At 35.8% G+C, this 24,974-nt stretch overlaps 1 protein-coding gene and 1 pseudogene across 4 annotated transcripts in view; both read left to right on the top strand.

The window, feature by feature from the left end:
• HDGFL3 (HDGF like 3) overlaps positions 1 to 24,974 on the top strand; it is a 78,508-nt gene that overhangs the window by 6,750 nt on the left and 46,784 nt on the right. The gene's annotated exons all lie outside the window — the stretch shown is intronic.
• On the top strand, positions 1,001 to 22,959 carry LOC309654587 (low molecular weight phosphotyrosine protein phosphatase pseudogene; annotated as a pseudogene). Its single transcript has one exon. The product of its transcript is annotated as a low molecular weight phosphotyrosine protein phosphatase pseudogene (transcript).

The following is a 24,974-nucleotide window of genomic DNA, read 5'->3' as shown; positions in this document are numbered from 1 at the left end:
AATGACTACTTGTTGCCCCATGATTTGAAGAATATTAATTCTCTTAATTCCACTATATGAGATTGTGTTTGATTCTTTTGGAAAATGACTGATGGTTTAAAATGATATAGGACTTTGTTGAAAATGTCTATTAGCATTAGAAAAACATTATAGACTAATAAATATAGTAGAGGAAGAGCCCAAATATTCCTGTTTATTAGAGAAATATCTTCTATTGCAGAAGAGTCTCCAGATGTCTGATCAAAATATAGTCCACTTAATACGGTTGTTAGCCCACTGCAAAAAGATTTCTTAATCATTTCAAGCAGTACTGAAAGCATGGTCTGTGGACTGTTTGTTACCTGTCAGTGACAAGATAGATACAGAAATTGAGAGCAAGAGTTTAGAAACTTTTTTAGCAATTTGATAGAGTAACTTTTTGTTTGTGAATCTGGTTTAAAATTGAGGTTTGTATTTGTATGCCTTTTAATTTTAATTTTCTAATAATTCATCTTTAATGTATTTTATTAAAATGTCTGTAACTGATTAGAATTTTTTTAAATTTCTCCTTCACCACAGAATAGAAGTACTGACTATAGAGGACCCTTAACAGTTAATAGTGTTCCTTGCACTGAAAACAATTTACTCATACTGTAAACTATTTAAACTATCCTTATTTAAAAGAGAGAATGGGCCTTCCCTGGTGGCGCAGTGGTTGAGAATCCGCCTGCCAATGCAGGGCACACGGGTTCGAGCCCTGGTCCGGGAAGATCCCACATGCCGCGGAGCAACTAGGCCCGTGAGCCACAACTACTGAGCCTGCACGTCTGGAGCCTGTGCTCCGCAACAAGAGAGGCCGCGATAGTGAGAGGCCCGCGCACCGCGATGAAGAGTGGCCCCCGCTCGCCGTAACTAGAGAAAGCCCTTGCACAGAAACGAAGACCCAACACAGACAAAAACATAAATAAAAATAAATAAATTTAAAAAAAATAAAAAATAAAAAATAAAAGAGAGAATGGACTGACCTTCATGTTATATATTAATTTCACCTGTGTAACAGTTACAGTTATTACACAAGTAATAATGTTCACTGTAGAAAGATTAACATCCCTAGACATACTTAGAAGCATCATGAATATGTACCTATATGTGTAAGTACATAATTTTTGTAATATATACAGTTTTGCAACCTTTTTTCCCCTCTAAACACTGTATCTTTAGAAGACTTTCAATGGCAATGAATATGTTTTTATAACATTATTTGTAGTAGCCATCTGGTAATTTATGGCATGGACCTATTTTTATAAATTATAACTACTTGCTATTGTAAGACACTTATTTTATTTCCAGTTTTATACTATAAAAGAATACTCTGAGAAACATTCTTTTGGCTTAATTGTTATTTCCTTAGGACAAGTCTCTGGAAATTATATTTCTGAGTCAAGGGGCATGTGCATGTTTTAAAGGTTTGTATTACAAAGATTTCACTATCTTATCTTACCCACTACCAGAATAAGAGAATACTTGTTTTTTCACATATTCATTAAAAGTAGATGATTCAGACTTTTAAAAATCTTTCTCAATTTAATAAGCACAAATATTTAATTGAATTAATTTCTTTGGTTACAAGTTAGGTAGAATATATATATCATATATGACATTCTATCAATAATGTATATGTGTCTTGATTATCAAGTTAGAATGAGTATATATAATAACACTACTATGAGGTAGATAGCCCCATAAGAGAACCAAGACTTAGCTTAAGAAATTCACCTAAAGACAACTTAATTAAGTGTCTTAATCCCAGATTATTAAGAATGCCACAAGAACATAAGAAATGTGATATCAGATTAGGTAAAGGACTAAAGAAGCATTTGGCGGTATGTAAAAAGACCATACATACATGTGTGTGTGTAGGGCTCACAAGTTTCTGTGAAGCTGGAAATCTTCAGTCAGAGAACATTTACTATTGTAACATTTATTATATTATCTTTAGTCTATATCTCTTTGAAAGCCCTTTGACACAAGGCAATATAAAAATAAATATTAGTTGTGCATTTAAAGAAAGCAGAGACCCATTAAAATCAATTCTGAATGAGTAGCATGATGTTGACTGAGTGTAAGTTCTAAAACCTTTATGTGTGGGAGAACACATCTACTTTGAACATCAGGTAGGGTAGTTATGAGAGTTACTGGTTCAGTAGAGCCTAGAAGCTAAATCATAAGAACTACTACTACTAGCCTGTGTAACTTCTTGCCAGTTTACTGCATTCCCAATCTCTGTAACAGCATTTTCCTATGTACAGTGTATCACTGCCATTTGTATATGTAATCTCCTTTCAGCTGATTAAAATGGAGGTAGTAATTGAATTTTTCTACTATATCTTCTTACTTGATAAGAATTTGCTGTAGTTAGGTAAGTACCATCTGTAGGGTTACAGAGAGCCACGCAGAGGTTAAAAAGAGTGAAATAATCTAATGATTGGTGAGCTCAGACATTTAGAGTGACATCCTCCAGATTTCTGAGCAAGACTTCCTGCCATGTCGGGAAAGACAACTACACCAGGAGTTAAAAGATAAGCACCTCATTCTTCCACTCTCTTGGTTTGTTAGGTTTGGGCATCTTTTTTTATTACAACCTCTTTGTAAAACAGGGAGAGTGATAATTCTTAGTCTCACCCTTTTTCCTAGTAATCAAATGTGAAAATACATATGAAGGAAGTGTTTGCTAATTAAGTACCTAATAATTACCTCCTAGAAACACCAGACCTAGTAAAGTCTCAGTAAATGTTTTTGTGGTTTGGCAAGTGTGTCTTTCAGCAGTTTCCTTGTGACTTTATAATAGTAAGTTGGCTTTAGGCTCTGGGAGTTGTGGGGACTTCCCATTAATATTACCCCTCCAGATTTCTGAGTGTGATGAGCCATCTCTAGAGGGTCCACATAGCTTCAGGATTTGGGGGCAAACTAAGCTGGACTTCGTTGGCAGATAAACGGTGCCTATGAATCAACTACTCCCACTTGATCACTGAAACTCAAGCTCTGAGTGGATTCCCTAAGCCTGATTATAGAGTCTTGAAGGCTCCCCAAAAGTGGAGGTACCGTTTCAAAGTGGACTGGGTAATTCTTACTAACATACTAGTAACTTCTTAGTTTCTATCAAAATATGTTTTAAGATGAGAGTTGTTGTAAGTGGTGGGTTCATTTAGGTTCAGTAGTGGTTAGCAGATATAAAAATGAGTTTCACAGAGATTGAAAAACTTTTATGTAGGGAAAAATGTCAAAAAATAAACCCATGCCTTTAGATCTCTTCTTCCTTTCTGTCACTGAAGTAGAACTTTTGTACTAATGACATCTTTAATTTTGGAGGAAATGCATATTTAGAGGGAGCAGTATTATGAATTCTCAGTTCATTTTTTTTTTGGAGTTAGCATATGTTAAATGGATTGAAAATTAATTCCCTCAAGACTTCTGTTTGATTTTCAAAATGAGACCAGCTATTTTCAAACAAGGCATAACTGTTCTTATCTCCTTCGCTGGACTGCTACATGAGGATTAAGTCAATAATTTTGAAAAAGTATTTAGACTTTGGAAATGAGTCATTGTTGCTGATTGATTCTGTTGCAGTCTAGTCTAGTGGCTTTCAAACTGTTTTTGACTGTAACTGACAGTAAGAAATAAATATTAATTTCATACACACACACTAGAAAAAGATTTTCACCAAAGCATACTATATGTGATGCATCTTGATGTTTTTATATTTCATTTTGTATAAAATCAGGTTGTAACCCACAAAATCAATTTCACTACCTGTAGTTTGAAAAGCACTGGTCTGGTCTGTTAGGCCAAAGGGAGATTAATCTATGTGAGTTATATATGTTTATATAGAACAGTAGTTGGATTTTTTTTTTTTTTTTTTTTTTTTTAGTAGTTGGATTTTTGAGATGAGTTAATAGTCCTGAGCTTTTTATTCTGCTGTAGCCATAGTCCTACATGGAGGTCACATGAACATAAGAAATGAAAGTTATGTTAGGTCACTTAACCACCCTGGCCAGTATTTTACTTGATCTCCAAAGGTATACAGATCAGATATTTCTACTCTCATTTTCCTTCTATTCTTTGAACTGCAAATATACCTACTACTTTCTTAGATTTCTCTATGAAGCTAATTATAGTTTCATAAATATGGCTTGTTGAGGGTAATAAGCTTCATACATTTGCTAACTAGTTAGTGATAAACACTATCTAGTGTTCCCTGGCTGATAATATTGAGGTTCTGGGGTTTTCTTGGGTTTGTGAGACTAGACTGTGGAGGTATCAGGCTATCTATGACTGGGATTGACGGGCTTTTGTTAAGTCCAGAAAACCTATAGGTGGGGTAGGTTTGTGGTACCCTCTGAGGTGGATGTAAAGTCATGGGACTACCACATTTCTAATGGTTCTGTATTTTCTTTACAATCACTTTTGTCCAATCAAAAAGAGATTTCCTTGCTACTATTTAGATAACAGCAATCTCAGAAGAGACAATCTAATATTGATGATAGTAAGACACTTCAATTTCTGAAAAAGATATATTTCTGAAAAGTTATAGTAAGCACAGTTTTATATCTCACATCTGGCTGACTGACTCACACAAAATAAGTACACTTCTATTGGAAAATAGCCCCACTATACTAAGTGGAAGTATCTGGAAACAAAAGGGTTAGGTTAATCTTTGTGTTAAGTCAGGTATTCAAGAACTCTGGTGGTTCTCCGCTCAGCTTTTTGTCACTGCTGTTGTTCACTGGCCCTATCTTGTGCTAGGTGGGGTGGCGGGTGAAGGACAGAGCCTTTGTAGAGTTATGAAATTTGATGGTCTCCATTGTTCATTTTTAATAAGCTCCTTGTCTGGGGCAAATATTTATTTAACTACAAGGGATCAGGTAACCCAGAACAAATGTGTCCCTTGTTTTTAATATTGTCATAAAAGCAAATTACAGAAGTAGGGCAGCTCAGCAAGAGCGGGCGGTTAGAGAAGTTTGTTGAAGTGAAATAGAGATGATGGTGATTGAAGACCCCTCCTTTGCGCCATTAAAATTGCTTCTCATTCAATATTGTAAACTCTAAAAAATAAGCCCTTGACCTCTCCATTTTCTCTGGGTATCCCAGCTACCTCCTGGCTTCACTCCTTCCTTATCCAAATTAGATCTACATGATTACTTGAACTGCTCTCACCCCATGCACACTTTCATGCATTCACCCTACAAACTCCTGCTGAGACCAAATAGACTTAATCACAAAGGCATGCAGACTGGGGCTGCTCCAGTATTAATTTCAGTTAGGTCCGCAAACACTGCTCATCACTCCTTTTACTTGACCTGGGTCAGCTCCTTGTCCATCCTCCTCAGGTGTTAGTAGATACTTTTACTACCCTCTTCCAACTCAACTTCTTTCCCCTTATTTTCAGCAAATTATTTTACTTTCATATTTTATATGTTCATTTTCAAGGTGCAGTGGAAGAGCAGGAGCTTTATGTGCAGATAAAGCCATGTCTGCTTACTGTCTCTATCCCTCAACAGATGAATGACCTTGGGTACCTGATCTCTTTGCTTTGATGGACTGTAAAATGGAGACAATAATGCCTTCTTTTCAGGGTTATTTCAAAGATTTTGAACATAAAGAATCTGAAGTTTAACGGATGATCAAAAAAATGTTTTTTTCCCTCTCCATCACCTCTTCCCCATCCTCCTTACTAAGACCCTCCCCTTCTTGCTTGACCCCACCCTTTTCCTTTCTTCATTCAACATTCAGCAAATATTGATATTTTTGAGTGTTTGCTGTGTCCCAAACACTAACACCCTAATAGATGCTGGGGGCAGAGAGGTGACCTAAACAAAGTTTTGTTCTCATAGACTTTAAGTCATCAGCCTCTTCCCCTCCACTGACTTTCTCTCTTCAGACTAGAAAGAATAATCTCTATCTTCCAGGCACTGCTCTCTCTGCTTTCCTTGGTAGCCAAGCTTCTTTAAATAACTGACCTTACTGTCTCTTTCTCACCCCTCTCCCAGAAGTCACCATCACCTGCCAATTAATAGAATTCATTTCAACCCTAATTGCTGCCTCTGTGGAAATTAACACTGCTGTTAAAAAATTCCCTTGACTTCCCTCATGTGTTTCTTTTGAAAGATTCTTCTGCTTCTCTAACCATAACTTTACAGGTTCTTCTTTGGCTTCAAGCCACCATTCTTCTAAATTTCTGTTTCAGGCCCAGACTTCAAATCCATACATCCATTTACCTACTAGACAGCTCCATCTAGCTGTCCCTCAGGTACCACAAATTCATCATCAAAAGTAATCTAGCCACCCCTCCCAACCCAAGTATTCCTGTTTTACTTAAAGATTACTATTTAGCCAGTCACCCCCAAAAACAAAGACCTCAAATTATCCTAGATGCTCCTTATTCTTTGCCTCCAACATCTTATTGATCACCTAATGATGTCAAGATGGGCTGTGCAAATGGAGGCCTGGTGGTAGTTCTGATAGAGAAAAATAGTGTGAAATTTGATTCATTATACAGCCCAGGGCAGCGTAAGAATGCTAAACACAAAAGAACCTGAGGCGTATTCATGTTGTAAACAGGATGTAATTCCAGCAAAACAGTATGACATTAAATTATTAATTTGGATTTTTTGGTGTCATTTTATTCCTACTTAATACTGTATAAATTTATCTTGGTTTTATAATGTATTGTTATAATAGTAGTACTGTTATATTTGTGCACATTTCAGAACATTATGATAAAATTTTATGACAGCTGGGGTCCACATCATGTTGATATGTTCTTTTTTTAAAATTTATTTTATTGAAGTATAGTTGATTTATAATGTGTTAATTTCTACTATACAGCAAAGTGATTCAGTTATACCTATATATACATACTTTTTCATATTCTTTTCCATTATGGTTTATCACAGGATATTGAATATAGTTCCCTGTGTAGGACCTTGTTGTTTATCCATTCTATGTATAATAATTTGCATCTGCTAACCCCAAACTCCCAATCCATCCCTCCCTAGCCCCCCTCCCCCTTGGCAACCACAAGTCTGTTCTCTAGGACTGTGAGTCTGTTTCTGTGTCGTGGGTAAGTTCATATGTCATATTTTAAATTACACATATAAGTGATATCATATGGTATTTATCTTTCTCCTTCTGACTTACTTAGCATGATAATCTCTAGGTCCATCCATGTTGCTGCAAATGGCATTATTTCATTCTTTTTTATGGCTGAGTAATACTTCATTCTGTATATATACCACATCTTCTTTATCCATTCATCTGTCAATGGGCATTTAGGTTGTTTCTATGTTTTGGCTATTGTAAATAGTGCTGCAGTGAACATTGGGGTGCACGTATCTTTTTGAATTATAGTTTTCTCTAGATATAAGCCCAGGAATGGGATTGCAGGATCATGTGGCAACTCTTATTTTTAGTTTTTTAAGGAACCCCCATACTGTTTTCCATTGATGTATTCTTTTATTCTTATTTTTCTAAGAATTATCAAGAATGGAAGTTAAATTTTGTTAAAGTTAAATTTCGTCGAATTGTAATAGTCTTGTAAGTTTTCTCTTTTGGCCTTTTTATTAATTATATATTTTAAATATTAAATTGTACTTGTATACCTGGAATACATCTTACTTTGTTTCAGTACAGTAATCCCCCCTTATCCATGGGGATACATTACAGTACCCCCAGTGGATGCCTGAAATTGCAGATAATACTGAGCCCTATGTATACGTTTTTTTCCTATACCTGTGTACCCATGATAGAGTTTAATTTATAAATTAGGCATGGTAAAATATTAAATAACAAATAATAAAATAAAACAGTTATATCAATACACTGTAATAAAAGTTACGTGAATGTGGTCTCTCTCAAAATATCTTATTGTATAAATTTAATGCCTTTTCCATCTTAACTAAACACTTATAATGCACTATGGCCATAACTTTTGCAGTTTGGAGTGCAACAGCAAAACTAGCATAAATTTCTTTTTCCTTCACAATTTCATGGATAGAATATTCTTTCATACAGTAGATCTTAGCAACTTCAGCAAATGGTATTTTTTCTCTCCTTATTAAGTCGAGAACTTTCACGTTTTCACTTAATGAAAGCACTTCACAGCTTCTCTTTGGCATATCCAAATTGCCAGCATCGCTACTCTTGCACTTTGGGGCCCTCATTAAGTAAAATCAAGGCTACTTGAACACAAGCACTGCAATACTGCAACAGTTGATCTGATAACTGAGACAGCTACTAAGTTATTAACAGGTAGGATATGCTGGACAAAGGGATAATTCATGTCCCACTCCAGGATGGCTTGAGATTTCATAACACTACTGAGAATGGCGTGCAATTTAAAACTTACGAATTGTTTATTTCTGGAATTTTCCATTAAATATTTTTGGACCATGGTTGATCACAGGTAACTGAAACCACAGAAAATGATACTGCAGATAATGGGGGACTATTGTACATACATTTCTTTTTTTGTTGAGATATAATTTAGGTAACATAAAATTCACCTGTTTAAGTTATACAGTTCAGTGGTTTTTATTATATTCACAATGCTGTACAACCATTGCTAATTCTAGAACGTTTTTATCACCCCCAAAAGGAAACGCATACCCATTAAGCAGTCCGTCATCATCCATCCTTATCCCCAATCCATGACAATCACTAATCTACTTTGTCTCTAAGAATTTGCTTATTCTGGGTATTTCATTTGAAGGTATCATAGAATATATGGCCAATTAGACTTCCCTGCTGGGGCAGTGGTTAAGAATCCACCTGCCAGTGCAGGGGATTCTAAACCACATGGGTTTGAGCCCTGGTCTGGGAAGATCCCACATGCCGCGGAGCAACTAAGCCCATGAGCTACAACTACTGAGCCTGCGCTCTAGAGCGCGCATGCCACAACTACTGAGCCCACGTGCCACAGTTACTGAAGCCCGCGTGCCTAGAGCCCATGCTCCACAACAAGAGAAGCCACCACAATGAGAAGCCCGCGCACTGCAATGAAGAGTAGCCCCTGCTCGCCACAACTAGAGAAAGCTCACGCACAGCAATGAAGACCCAACATAGCCATCCATAAATAAATAAATTTATTTATTTTTTAAAAAAGAATATATGGCCAATTATGTCTGGCTTCTTTAACATAATATTTTCAAAGTTCATCCATGTTGTAGTGTGTATCAGTAGTTTATTTCTTTTATTTATTATTTATTTAATATTCATTTATTTATTTGGTTGCGCTGGGTCTTAGTTGCAACAGGTGTGCCCCTTAGTTGCGGCTCGCTAGCTCCTTAGTTGTGGCATGCAAATTCTTAGTTGCGGCATGCATGTAGGATCCAGTTCCCCGATGAGAGATCAAACCCAGGCCCCCTGCATTGGGAGCACGGAGGCCCAACCACTGTGCCACCAGGGAAGTCCTAGTAGTTTATTCCTTGTAATGTCTGAATAACATTCCATAGGTACTCCACATTTTGTTTATCTGTTCATCAGTTGATGGGTATTTGGGTCATTTCCACTTTGGGCTGTTATAAATAATGCTGCAATGAACATGTGTGTACAATTTTTTATGTGGATTTAATGTTTTCAATCTCTTGGGTATATACTTAGGAATGGAATTGCTGGGTCATACGGTAACTCTTTGTTTAACCCTTTGAGAAATTCCCAGGCTCTTTTCCAAAGCTGTTATACCATTTTACATTCCATATAGCCTAATGACCTTGACTAGAACCTCCAGTACAATGTTGAATAGAAGTGGTCAAAGTGGACATCCTTGTCTTGTTCCTTATCTTATGCAGGAAATTTTAGACTTCCACAGTTAAGTATGACGTTAGCTGTGGGTTTTTCAGAGATGCCCTTTATCAGGTTGAGGGTGTTTCCTTCTATTCCTAGTTTGTTGAATGTTTTTATCATGGAAGGATGTTGGATTTTGTCAGATGCTTTTCCCACATCTATTGAGATAACCGTGTGATGTTTTGTCTTTTGTTCTATTAATATGGTGTATTATATTGATTGATTTTTGTGTGTTAAACCAATCTCACATTCTTGGAATAAAACTTCTTGTTCATGGTGCATAATTCTTTTTATACATTGCTGGATTCTGTTTGCTAATAAGAAATAGAATCCCTGACACATGACGGTTGAACTTATAATTTTTCGACTTCATGATGGTACAAAAGTGATACACATTCAGTAGAAACCACACTTCAAGTTTTGAATTTTGATCTTTTCCCAGGCTAGCGATATGCAGTAAGATACTTTCTCCTGATGCTGGGCAGTGGCAGTGAGCCGTAGCTCCCAGTCAGCCACACTGTCACTAGCGTAAACAGCCAATACACTTAGAACCATTCTATATCCATACAACCATTCTGTATTTCACTTTCAGAATGGTATGCCATAAATTACATGAGATGCTCAACATTTTATTATAAAATAGGCTTTGTGTTAGATTGTTTTGCCCAACTGTAGGTTAATGTAAGTGTTCTGAGCACATTTAAGGTAGGCTAGGCTAGGCTAAGCTATGATATTCGGTATGTTAGGTGTATTAAATGCATTTCTGTCTTAATGATCATTTCAGTTTATGATGGGTTTATTGGGATGTAACTCCATCATAAGTTGAGGGAGATCTGTATTTTTGTCATAGATTTTTGCATCTATGGTCGTAAGTAATATTGATCTATAGTTCTGTTTTCGTGTGATGTCTATTTCTAGGATCCTGGTATCAGAGTAATACAGGCCTCAAAAAATGAGTTGGGGAGTGTTCCCTCCTCTTCTGTTTTTTGAAAGAGTTTGTGAAGGATTGGTATTAATTCTTTAAATGTTTGGTAGGATTCACCAATGAAGCTATCTGGACCTGAGCTTTTCTTTGTGGGTGTTTTTTTAATTTTAAACAGCTTTATTGAGATTTAACTGACATAAAGTATTGTGTAAATTTAAGGTGTACAACGTGTTGATTTGATACACTTACGCATTATAAAGTGATTAACCTAGTAGGGTTAGTTAGCACTTAAGTCACCTCACATAATTACCATTTCTTTTGTAGTGAGAACTTTTAAGATTTACTCTCAGCAACTTTCAAGTCTATACAGTATTGTTAACGATAATCACCATGCTGTATGTTAGATCCCCAAAACTTATTCATCTTATAACTGGAAGTTTGTATCCTTTGACCAACATCTCCCAATTTCCCCTACCCTCCAGTCCCTGGCAACCATCATTCTACTCTTGTTTCTATGAGTTGCCCTTTTTTAGATTCTTTGTGGTAGTTTTTTTTTTATTACTTATGGTATTTTTTTATAATTCAATCTCTTATTATAGCTCTACTCACATTTTCTATTTCTTCTTCAGTGGGTTTCAATAGTTTGTGCCTTTCTAGGAATTTGTTCATTTTATCTAGGTTATCTAATTTGTTGCCATACAGTTATCCATACTATTCCCTGATAGTCATTTTTATTTCTGTAAGGTCAGTAGTAATGTTCTCTTTTCGTTCCTGATTTTAGTAATTTGAATCTTCTCTCTTTTTTCTTGGTCATTCTAGCCTAAGATTTGTCAATTTTATTGATCTTTTCAAAGAACTAACTTTTGGTTTCATTGATTTCCTGTATTTTTCTATTATCTATTTTACTTATTTCCACTCTAATCTTTATTTTTTTCTTCCTTTTATTTGCTTTAAGTTGGTGTGCTATTCTTTTTCCAGTTTCTGAAGGTAGAAGGTTAGGTTATTGATGTGTGATCTTCCTTTTTAATATAAGTGTACATAGCTATAAATTTCTCTCTAAGCATTGCTTTCACTGCATCCCATAAGTTTTGGTATATTATGTTTATGTTTTCATTCATCTACAAGTAATTTTAATTTTCCTTGTGATTTCTCCTTTGCCAATTGTTTAGTAGCGTGCTGTCTAATTTCTATGTATTTGTGAATTTCCCAAATTTCCTTTTATTAGTGATGTCTAATTTCATTACCTTGTGGTCAGAGAACATACTTTGTATGACTTCAGTCCTTTTAAATTCATTGAAGCATGTTTTATGACCTAACGTATGTTCTATTCTGGAGAATATTCCATGTACACTTGAGAAGAATGCGTATTCTGCTGCTATTCAGTGAAGTGTTCTATAGATGTCTGTTAGGTCTAGTTAGTTTATAGTGTCTTCTGTTTCCTTTTTGATCTTCTGTCTAGTTTAGTTGTTCTATCCGTTATTTAGAGTGAGGTATTGAAGTCTCCATCCATTATTGTTGAATTGTCTGTTCTCCTTTCAGTTCTGTCTGTTGTAGTAAGTCTTTTGTCTGATTTCTTTCACAACTTTGCTGATTTGGTAAAATGTGTGGTAAGCTTTCCAATTTTTAGATGCCCTAAAATAATTTCAATTTTTTAAAAAATTATTTTTGTTTATTTTTTTTTGGCTGCATTGGGTCCTCATTGCTGCATGCGGGCTTTCTCTAGTTGCAGCGAGCGGGGACTACTCTTTGTCACAGTGTGCTGGCTTCTCATTGCAGTGGCTTCTCTTGTTGCAGAGCACGGGCTCTAGGCACACAGGCTTCAGTAGTTCCAGCATGCAGGCTCAGTAGTTGTGGAGCACGGGCTTAGCTGCTCTGTGGCATGTGGGATCTTTCCGGACCAGGGTTCGAACCCGTGTCCCCTGCGTTGGCAGGCGGATTCTTAACCACTGCGCCACCAGGGAAGTCCCTAAAATAATTTATATTTAGCAAGCAAGCAAGTCTACTTCCAAGACTTGAAAGACCTTAAAACCACTTCAGGCCTGGAAACTTTTTGAGGGTTTTTTCGGGCATCTTTTAAATCAGTTTCATGGTTATTGGTTTATTCACATGTTCTACTCTTCTTGAGTCAATTCTACCATTTTTATTTTCCTAGAAAAGTGTCTATTTCATAGATATAGTAAACCTTCTAGTGTAGAGTTTTATATATATATATATCATTCTATTATAATTTTTAGTCTCAGTCACTGTAGTTACATCTCATTACTAATTTTATATATTTAAAAAAAATTTTTGTATTTAGATTTGCCAAAGATGTGTCAGCTTTATTGTCATTTTTTTCACCAAAACTCTAGCTCTTGGTTTTTATTTCTCCCTTTTTTTTGGTTAATCAGTTCTCCTATTTTTTTTCCCCTACATCATAAATTTCTGATTTCATCTTCACTACCTTTCTTTTCTTTATTTCAAAAGTCATGAAATTTCTTTGAAATTTTTTTTGAAAATGAAAATTTTTAAAGCTAGTTTTCATAAGGTCAGATTTGGCTTCAACATGTAGATTTGGGTAATTGGTGTTTTATAATCATTTTCAACATAGATTTTAATTGTGATTTTCTTTTCTTTTTTGGCCTAAGAGATGTTTAGGAGATAATTTTAGAAATTATCATTGGTTAAACGTTTTTATACAATGTTTAAATTTGTTTTTTTAGCATGATTACCTTGTTATCAGAGTATGTAGTCTTTTAAACTATTTTTTAATTTGAGTTTTCTTTTAATATGTGATCAACTTTTAAAAAAATATTTATTTATTTACTTATTTGGCTGCACCGGGTCTTAGTTGCAGCATGCAGGATTTAGTTCCCTGACCAGGGATTGAACCCAGGCCCCCTGCATTGGGAATGCAGAGTCTTAACCGCTGGACCACGAGGGAAGTCCCTGTGATCAACTTTTTTAAAGTGTTCTTTGTATTCCTAAAAAGAAGGCTTCTGTAGCAGTCAATATTTAGAGATGCAGAAGTATAGCTACCATATCTATTATATTTCTACATATCTCTCACAATATTTTTGACTATTTCAGGGCTTCACTTGGCACATAAGTGTTTAGGACTTATAACTCCAGGGTAGTGTACCTTTTGTCAGAATATAATGATCCAAGTGGGCGCCTCTATGCGCACGGGAAGATGGCCATACGGGTGACCAAGTCAGTGCTGTTCGTGTGTCTGGGTAACATCTGTCGATCACCCATCGCAGAAACAGTTTTCAGGAAACTTGTAACTGATCAAAACATTTCAGATACTTGGAGGATAGACAGTGCAGCAGTGTCCACGTATGAACTAGGAAACCCTCCTGATTATCGGGGGCAGGCTTGCATGAAGAAGCATGGTTATCCCCATGAGTCACGTTGCCTGGCAAGTTACCAAAGAAGTCTTTGCCACTTTTGATTATATACTATGTATGGATGGAAGCAACCTGAGAGATGTGAATAGGAAAAGTAATCAAGTTAAAAACTGCAGAACGAAAATTGAACACTTGGGAGCTAGGATCCACAGGAACAACTCATTATTGAAGATCCTTATTATGGTAATGACGCTGACTTTGAGACCGTCTGCCACCAGTGTGTGCGGTGCTGCAGAGCCTTGCTGGAGAAGGTTCACTGACCCGGTTCCAGTCCTGCTGCGGCCCAGGCTCGTCCCCATAGGCCCACATTCTCAGTCGAGTGACACAGTGTCACCATTCCCTAGCCAAGGCCACAGCCCTTTCTTCAGTTGACTCACTGTTTCTTACTTTAAAAAATAATTGTAACAAGGCCCCTTTCTGTTTGTCCCCACTAGGTTTCCAGTATCAACTCTCATTTCTTTCCCAAACCCGGAATTCCACTCGTGTACCTTAGTTTTGCCATATTTTCTTATATTTCTCAAACTTTGACACACTGCTCCCTCCTGCCACCCCAGGAGGTTCTACTATCCTTAGAAAGAATGGCACCTCCTCCAAGAAGCCTACCCTGAACTTTCCCTTTTAAGATTCTGTGCTCTCCAAAGGGGAAGGGTGGGCAGGAGAGATAAATTAGGAGTTTGGGATTAACATATACACACGGCTATATATAAAATAGGTAATCAACAAGGACCTACTGCATAGCACAGGGAACTCTACTCCATATCCTGTAATAACCTGTACGGGAAAAGAATCTGAAAAAGAATGGATATATGTATAACTGAATAACTTTGCTGTACACCTGAAACTAACACAATATTGTAAATCAACTATACTCCAATATAAAATAAAAATTAAATTAAAAAAAATTGTAGATGGAAATCAGTTGTGTTTGGCGGAAGAATAAATAAAAATTTTGCTTCAGACAGTTTATGGGGTAAATGTTCTTAGACTAGTTGAACCTCCCACTTCACCGCAGTTACAAAAATAGTGGAACAAACAAAATAGTAGAGCAACAAAATAGAACATAATGAAGTAAAACATCACTGTAAGGCCCATCAGCATCTGATCCCATCGGCACTTCCAAGAATCTGCACTACGTCTTCCCTCTGTGTGGATGGGGCCCCCTGCCTTGCACTACCTCTTGATGCCAGGGCCTGGTGTCCAGTGATGTTGGTGAGAAGTGTTCATACATGCTCACAGTGCACACTTGTGCATTTACAGGACAGGAAGGAGGAAGATTTGTGGGATTAATCTTTAGCACCTTCACTCCTTAGTTTGTGTCTGTTTAGTTTATTTCATAAGGAAGTTAGCTGATTTGTTCCCATTTGAACCACTTTGCCTCTGGAAATGTAATTATGTCCGGGAATAAGGACACTTGTGTGCTGGTTTACCTTAGGTTAGTTTGAGGACCGTGCCTGCTTTTACATGCATGTAATTAACCTGAATGTCAAATATAGATCAGCTTAGGTGGGAAAAAAAAAATAAGTTGGGAAAAGTCCTTTTATATTGGAATGCTTAAATATTGATATGTTAAGTATTCTTTTATCAGTGCTTAGTTTATAGGCAAATATAGGTAATTTCTGTGCACTTGGAGATGACTGATCTAAAATTCCTATGAATATATGTCAGAAAAGATTGTTTTCAGATAAACTGGGGAAATTACAAAAAATATATATATAACGATCCACTCTACCATTTCATACTTTTTTAGCTTGTAAGTTATGGTACTTGTAACTTGTAACCTGCTTTTATTTTTGTATACATTTGGCTGTTGTGTCTTTATCCAACCTTTCACTCATAACTTTTCTTTCCTGTTTTAAGATGTAAATTGTATAAACAGTATATATGTAGCTTAATGTTTTTTGACCACCCCTGGGAGATTTGAAAATCCCTATTCCACTCTTTGTTAACAGACTTCCTCAAGATTTTATCTACTTTTTTGGTTAGCAGAAATGCTTCCTGGTTTTAAACAGTTTGTTGTGTAACATTCTTAATTTCTGTCATTGAAACTTTCATCTTTTTAATTTCCAGTTATTTCCTTGTGAAGGCGGGGCTGTGTGAATTGGGTAACACTTGTGTTCCATCATCATGTTCCCATTAAGTGTTCATTGAGTGTATACTCTGGGTTAGTCTCCATGATAGACTTGATAGACTTAGCATTACAAAAATGAATGAGACATGACCTTACCTTGAAAAAGCTTGAGATAGGTTAAGGAAGAGAACCATAGATGCATAAAGGAAAAGAATAAAAGTGAGATGTGTGCAGAAAGTGATGAGAAGATTTTCCTATCAACAAGGCAGCTAGACTAAATGAACAAGTAATAAAACTGACCAACCCAGAAGGAACATGAAAAAGAGAATAGAGACATTTTTTATTGGCATTTCCTTACAAAAAGGCTGGGTTTCAGCCCTTTTTTGGTTATAGGACATTGAAATGTAGTTTTTAGAACTATTTATTGTCCTATTATTTGTAATAGGACTTACACAATTTAACTGTTATAGAGAGAGAACACTGCATCTTGAATGGACCTTCCTTTACATTTTGTGCTATTGCTTCCTGCCTCCCTGCAGTCAGTTTTGAAGTCGTTAATGAAAAGTTTAGTGATAGTACCTTCTGAGACATAAGATTTAAGATGACTTCCAGTGTTGTTACTTTGAGGAGAGGGATGAGAAAACTAAAATGCATTAAACTTCTTGACCAAGTGACTTTCTCAGAGTTACAGAGCAAGTTAGTAGGAAGAACTGCAGTACAGTCCATTGCCCTCTTTACTCACCTGCGTAGGATGAGAGCGAGAAGTGAAAGAAAATACGGAATTCACTCTAACCATTTTGACAGTTAGACAGAAACCCTTATTTAATTTAGAAAATTTAAGGCTCAGGTAAGAAAAGGGTTTAAAACCAGTCTTAGGATGAGCTATTTATGTGCTAATTGTAATTTTTTCTTTTAAATTGTGTTAAAATATACATAACATAAAATTTACTATTTTTAAGTGGACAATTCAGTGGTATTAAGTACATTCACATTGTTGTGTAACCATCACCATCATCCATCTTCAGAACTTTTTCATATTGCAAAACTGAAACTCTGTACCCATTAAACAGTAACTCCCCGTTCTCCTCTACCCCCAAACCTTGTCAGCCACCATTTTACTTTCTGTCTCTATGAATTTGACTTCTCTGTGTACCTCATATAAGTGGAATCATACAGTACATGTCTTTTTTGTGACCGGAGTATTTCACTTAGCATAATGTCCTCAAAGTTCATCCACGTGGTAGCATGTATTAGAATTTCTTCCTTCTTGAGGCTGAATAATATTTTACTGCGTGTATATCCCACATTTTGTTTCTTCATTCATTCGTTGATGAAAACCTGGAATGCTTCCACCTTTTAGCTATTGTGAATAATGCTGCTATAAACGTGTGGGTACACATATCTCTTCGATACCCTGCCTTTAATTCTTTTGGGTATATACTCAGAAGTAGAATTGCTGGGTCATATGATAATCCTATTTTTAATTTTTTTTAGGAAATACCGTACTGTTTTCCATAGGGACTGCACCATTTTACATTCCCACCAACAGCGCACAAGGGTTCCAGTTTCTCCATATCTTTGCCAACACTTTATATTTTCTGGGGTTTTTGTTTTTTGTTTTTTGGGGTTTTTTTTTTTTTTGAAAGTAGCCATTTTAATGGGTATGAAGTGATATCTCATTGTGGCTTTGATTTGCGTTTCCTTAATGATTATCCATGTTGAGAATGTTTTCATGTGCTTTATTGGCCATTTGTATATCTTTGGAGAAGTATATCTTCAAGTCCTTTGCCCATTTTTTAATTGGGTTATTTGGGGGGGGTTGTTATTGAGTTGTAAGAGTTCTTTATATATTCTAAATATTATTAACTCCTTATTAGATATATGATTTGCAAATATTTTTCCCACTATGTGGACTCCCTTTTCACTCTGTTGATCATTGTGCTTGTTGTTATTTGTTTATTTATTTATTTATTTTTAAGTCTTTATTGAATTTGTTGCAGTATTGCTTCTGTTCTGTGTTTTGGTTTTTTAGCCCTGAGGCATGTGGGATCTTAGCTCCCAGACCAGGGATCGAACCCACACCCCCTGCATTGGAAGGCAAAGTCTTAATAAATGGACCGCCAGGGAAGTCCCTGTAATTTATTTTAAAATAAGCAAAGAACAGGACTCTGAACAGATATTCCTGGGACAGTGAGTTTTTATGGACATCCATATGCAGCATATGTGGGGAAAGCAAGAGCAGTGAAATATGAGGTCCTGGGGTCATTGTGATCTTATCAGAAAGATGAAAAGGTAAGAATGAAGACAAAGCACAAGTTTGCCCAGGCCTAGCCTTATATGAGGCAGTTGGGTATAATTGAGAACAAGGAAAATGAGATACAGTGTTCAGAAAATGCCTGTGAGTGATTATTTAAATGTTTAAATGAGCTTTTGCATAGATGAGGCAGTGAAGATGGTTTGGCTCAGCTACCACCTTTATTTGTCAAAAACAGGCATAGTTTAAGACTATTATATGCTTTAATTTTGTTTTATGTGTAGAATTATTCTAGTTTACAAGTGATGAATTTCATCCCTGAGACATAAACTGAAGGAAAGAATCTCTGAGAAAATTATCCTGTGGAATTTTTGGTGTTTTCTTCCTACTGTCTACTTTCTATTATTAAATATTTGTTTAGCAACCCTGTCAGGAACACAGTCATTACATTTTTGGGGGGTTTGTTTTTTGCTTTTTTTATTTTTTTTTGGTAGATTGGTGCTTTTGGCAGAAAGACAAAACTAATTTCACATCTTTATCCTTAAGAAGAGATAAATTACAATTGGATACATTTAGGAGATGGTTCTAAATCCTTAGAATATTATTAATGCTGCTATAGGTTAAATTTCTGAGGCACTTCATGGATTATCATACTTGTACTTTGCTTCTGTGATTTTGCCTTTTGTTTGATATCAGCAGTCTAGGGCATAGGTCCCTTGTTTTCAGAGCCATTCAGGATAATTGCTTCTATACTAAACTTGAAAGTATGCAAAGAGTATTTGCTTTTTCCAACCTTTATGCTGTTTCTTCCCTTTCTCGCTGACTTTTTTAAAGTCCTTTTATACTATGCCTTATGATTGTCCAAAGCCTTTCTTTATGGTACTGTAACACGTCTGTGTTCTTTAATTTTTTTTTTTTTTTCAGTAAAGAACATTAGGTTGTGAACAATGACTCTATTAAATAAGAATAGCCAGAGGAAAGAGTATGTAAACACCTCAGGTAACAAGCAGAATCAATAAATTAGTCAAATAGAAGACAGACTTTGAAGAACATATCTAGAAAGCAAAAGAAGTGTTTGGAGACAAATATAAGGGAAGAGATGATAAACAACAAGTATATTTCAGAGAGAGTCAGCTTGCTAACAACATGAACTCTAGAAGACAGGATAGATATTTCAAAATTAATTATCTGAAGTATAATAAAGGAAAATTTCTAGACTTCGATTAAGAAAGACCTATCATTGGAAATAGATAAGGCTGATCACATTTTAGATTCTAATACATATTTTGGTTAAAGTTTTATATCTTATACTAAATTTATAATTCTTTATGCTTCCAATCAAGGAGTGAGGGTTAAAAACAGTATATTTGCTTGTCAAGATTCACAATAAACTATGTTGGGATTTTGATTGAATTTGAATTATATTTATGGATTAATATGGAAAAATTAACATCTTATTTAGGTTTCTAATACATGAATGTGGTCTATTTCTTCATTTATGTGGGCTTTCTTAAATGCTTTTAAATTGTTTTATAAGTCTCTGTACATTCTTAGGTATCTTATACTTTTTGTTGCTGTTGTAAATGAGTGTTTGTTTTTAAATTGTGGTTTTGTTTTGTTGTCCTTTAAAATATACATGGAAGGGTAGATAACCAAGACAAGACATTTCTGAACAGTAAGAACAAGATGGTGGGACTTGTCCTATCAGATATCAGAATGTAGAATTGTTCAAATAGTAGTTAATAGTAAATTAAGACAGTGTTTGGCTCAGGGAGAGTTGTACTGACCAGTAGAACAGAATGGTTACCCAGAAACTGGTCCACAGATATATGGAACCATGCTATGTGACAAGGGTGGCATTGCAGGTAGGGGAGGGGGGATATGGAGAGAGTATTTTTAAACAATGCTAGCATGATTAGTTATCCATATGAGTTAATTATATAGTATCCATATGAAGATGGATCCCTATTTCATACTATATACAAAGATCATTTCTACATAGATGAAAGTGTAAAAAGCTTTTAAAGCATATGGGGAGAATATATTATATCCCTGGAGTAGGGAAGAATTTTCTATGACAACACAGAAAAAAACTAGACATGGAAGGAAAAATTGATAAATTTTAGGACGTTAAAATCAAGTGCTTCTGTTGAATTAAAAAAATCCTTTAATGAACTTGAAAATATAAGCCACAACCTGGAGGAAGTTGCTACACACAGAACCAGCAAAGCTTTAGTATACAGAATGAATCAATAAGAAAAAGACAAATAGCTGGATAGTAAAATAGGCAAAAAGACATGAACAGCCATTTCATAGAAGAATTACATAAGGCCTATACATATAGTTAAAGATGCTCAACCTTATTAGTAGTTAGGGAAATGCAAATTAAGATCATAATGAGATTGCCAAAAATTAAGAGATTTTCCAATATCATATATTGGAGAGGATGTGGATCAACAGGAATTTTTTTTTGGCCATTATCTGTGTTTTATTAGACTCCGTGATTTTTTATTTGAGTATTTTTTTTCTTTTTTTTAATTGAAGTATAGTTTACAATGCTGTGCCAATCTCTGCTGTGCAGCAGAGTGACTCAGTTATACACATACAGACATTCTTCTTTAAAATTCTTTTCCATTATTGTTTATCCCAGGAGATGGGATATAGTTCCCTGTGCTATACAGTAGGACCTTGTTGTTTATCCCAATAGGAATTCTTTTATTAATTTTTAAAAAATTTTATTTATTTATTTTTGGCTGCGTTGGGTCTTCGTTGCTGCCCACGGGCTTTCTCTAGTTGTGGTGGCTTCTCTTGTTGCGGAGCAGGGGCTCTAGGCACGCAGGCTTCAGTAGTTGTGGCTCGCGGGCTTAGTTGCTCTGCAGCATATGGGATCTTCCCGGGCCAGGGCTCGAACCCGTGTCCCCTGCATTGGCAGGAGGATTCTTAACCACTGCACCACCAGGGAAGTCCAGCAAGAGGAATTCTTGTACACCACTGAAGGAGTATAAATTGGTCAACCACTTTGGAAAACAAATTAGCTTTATGTTATGAAGTTGAATTTTGCATACTTTCTGACTCAACATCTGTAATCCTAGAGAAACTCACATGTGTGTACTAGAAGATGTGTACAAGAATATTCACACCAACATGATTCATAATAGCAAAAAAACTTGGAAGTAACCCAAATGTCCTTGACAGAGAATGGAAAATTAAATGGTGGTATATTGATGTAAAAATATTAAACATTAAAAACGAATGAACTACAGCTATATATTGGTTCCTTTCAGTGTAATTAGGCTAGCTTTGCAATGATCGGTGTCAAAAAATAATAAAGCAACATTTAGTCATTCTTGGAAAAAAAAATATTACACTGAATTCCTGCTATGTGCCAGGCACTGTTTTGGGTGCTAGGGATTTAGTAGTGAACAAGAATGGACATGTTTTCTGTCCTCATAAAGCTTATGTTTTAGTTTAGAGTGGGATAGATGACTAAGCAAGCAAGCAAAGCAATCTGTAATTTAATGTAACCATAAGAGATATGGAAAAAGATGAAGCAAGCAAAGAGGATAGCATATGATGTGATGCTGTGTGGGTGTGTGTTTCTGCACAATCAAGGAAGGGTTTTCTGAAAATGTGACATTTGAGCAGAGTCAATGTTCGAGAGGAAGGAGTCGTACAGCTCTGGGGTAAAAGTTGGAATGAGCTTGGCATATTCAAGGAAGAGCAAGAAGGCAAATGAGACTAATACAGAATGAGCTAGGGCTAGGGGCAGAAGGGCGGGAGATGAGTTCAAGGAGGTAGACAAAATTCCTATCATGGGTCTTACAGCTTTAGCAATGAGTTTAGAATTTTTAAAAATATGGCAAGTCACTGGAGTGTTTCAAGCAGAATGACATGATCTGACTTATGTTTAGGATCTGAAGAATTGATTGTTGGGGACAGAGGTAGGGGCTAGGGAGGTGGATGCAAAGGGCCCAGTTAGGAGCCTTTTGTAGAAGTTTAGGCATTAGATGATGGTAGAGTAGACCAGAGCGGACAGAAGTGGATGTAGAAAGAAATGGTTAGTTTGGTGATATATTTGAGGGGGTATAATTGAAAGGAATTAGTGTTATTGAGACATATCTGTATGGGAGAGAAGTAAATCAATAATGACTTCCAGGTTTCGAATAGGAGCAGCTGGTTGGACAGTGATGTCATTTACTCACATTAGAGAATACTGAAAGATAAGTGGGTTAGGCCATAAGATTAAGAGTTGAAATACCTATGAGACACTGAGGTAGGTGAGTCTGACGCTCAAAAGGGAGGTCTGGATTTTGGGGGTAGAAATATGAGACTCATCAGTGTATAGATGGCATTCAGAACCATGGAATTGGATGAAATCACCAGGGGAGTAAGTCTGTGTAGAGAAGAGGAGCTGTGAAAAGAAGACTGAAAAGAAGTGGATGGTGAGAAAGGAAAAAAAAAAAAATCAGGAGAGTGTAGTATCCTGGAACTCAAGAGAAGAAAATGTTTCAATGGACATATTATATAATAGAGAAATATATTTGCAATGGAGAGTATAGATATCAGGTTAATATATTACAGATGAATGGTAAAAAGACAGAAGCCTATAGAGAAATGCAAAAATGACATGAATAGGCAATTCACTGAAGGGCAAATCCTAATAGCCAATAAACCTATGAAAAGATGCTTAACCTCACCATTAATCAGGGAAATGCAAATTTAAAAGAGCAGTAATGCCTAATGCTGTCAAAGATTGGAAGGGAGGTCATTTTCATATCTTGGTGGAAAAGTGAATTATTATAACCTTTTTTGAAAGCAGTCTGGCAATATCTATTAAAATGAAAAATACCTCTAATATATGATCCAACAGTCTCACTCCTGGAAATCGTATCTCATGGAAATAGAAGCACCAGTGCATAAAAATCTAAGTATGTTTACTGTAGCCTTTTTTAAGGGCAAAAACACTAAAAATAAGGTAAATTCCTTATTTAACATTCCTCAGGAAAAAGTTGGGTAAATTATAGGTTATCCAATCACTGGATTATTATGCAGTCATTAAAAATAAATGAGTTAAATCTATGCCAGTTGACTTCAAGGACTTTTAATAATGCAGAGAATTTGATAAAATGTGATTCATTTTGTGTGCATGTGTGTGTGAGAAACACCGTAGTCGCCCCCCCCACACACAAAAAACACTTCTGCCTGTGTATAAAATATTTGTATATGAACATGGAGAAAAGCATACTTTGCTATGAATAATCATGTCTCGATATTCTCAGGAGGATTGTTTCCAGTACCTCTGCATATACCAAAATCTGCAGACACCCAAGTCCTTTATATGTAACCTACATACATCCTCCCATATACTTTATATCATCTCTAGCTTACTTATAATACCTAATACAATGTAAATGCTGTATAGTTACCAGCACTTGGCAAATTCAAGTTTTGCTTTTTTGGAATTTTCTGGAATTTTTTTTCTCAAATAATTTTCATTCCACGGTTGGTCGAATCAGCAGATGAGGAACCATGACTTTGAAGGTTCCAACTGTAATCATTACCTTGGGATAAGTAGGTCTGAGAGAGGTTGTAGAGGTAAACCTCCACTCACCTACCACTCAATACGTACGCGCGCGCGCACACACACACACACACACACACACACACACGTCTCTATTTAAAAGAAAAAGGATCTCCATGATAAAACAGCTTCTGTAACATATCCCATTTATGTAAAATATATGTGCATGTATATAAAAGACATGAAAAGATAGTCACCAAAATGATAATCTAAAGTATAATTAATTTTTTTAAATAAAATGCTAAATTGGGATATACTTGTCATCATTTTTTTCTCCTTTCAATACTGGTTCAGATGGAGACTCTTGATATTGATCAGATAAATTCAATTTTCAGATAGAATAAAGATAATTTTGAAAAAATGTTACAAGATTATTATCATTTTGTGCTTTTCACTAACTTCTGTTTCAACATCCATATTTCTTTTGCAGTCTTAACAGTTTGTTTTGGATATAAGCTAAATAATATGAGACAAAGAATAAAAATTAGAACAGATTAATGGTCAAATCCAGAAGCAGCTAGCTGTGTTCAGTTGAGTGATAAACCTAACTGAATATTTCAGTCGTGAACACACTTACCTACTTATTGCTACACATACTTGCTCAGTAGATACGAAGAGGCTCTCATACTGTTCAATTTTAGAAAGAAAGTATTTAAATTATTGTATTTATTGATTTTTAAATTGAAATTGAAACAGATACCATGACTGTCATTAATAATGCAAACTTCTCAGAGCACTGTGAAGACCTCTGGGTTTGGAAACTACCATTTACAAAATGTTGGATTCTAGCCTAGCTGATTTTCTCTTGCCTTGTCTTCATGCATTACTTATATTCATCTTGACCTACCCCCACCTTTGCTGTTTCTCTCTATGATTTAGCTGCTCTGACTTCTTTCTTTCCTCATTTTGCTTTTTTGAAGCTTTGTTTTGCCTCTACT

This window comes from Balaenoptera physalus, assembly GCF_965194825.1.
Source record: "Balaenoptera physalus genome assembly, chromosome: 2".
Taxonomy (NCBI): domain Eukaryota; kingdom Metazoa; phylum Chordata; class Mammalia; order Artiodactyla; family Balaenopteridae; genus Balaenoptera; species Balaenoptera physalus.
The sequence above is the reverse complement of the archived record's forward strand: the minus strand, read 5'-3'. Positions and strand labels throughout refer to the sequence as shown.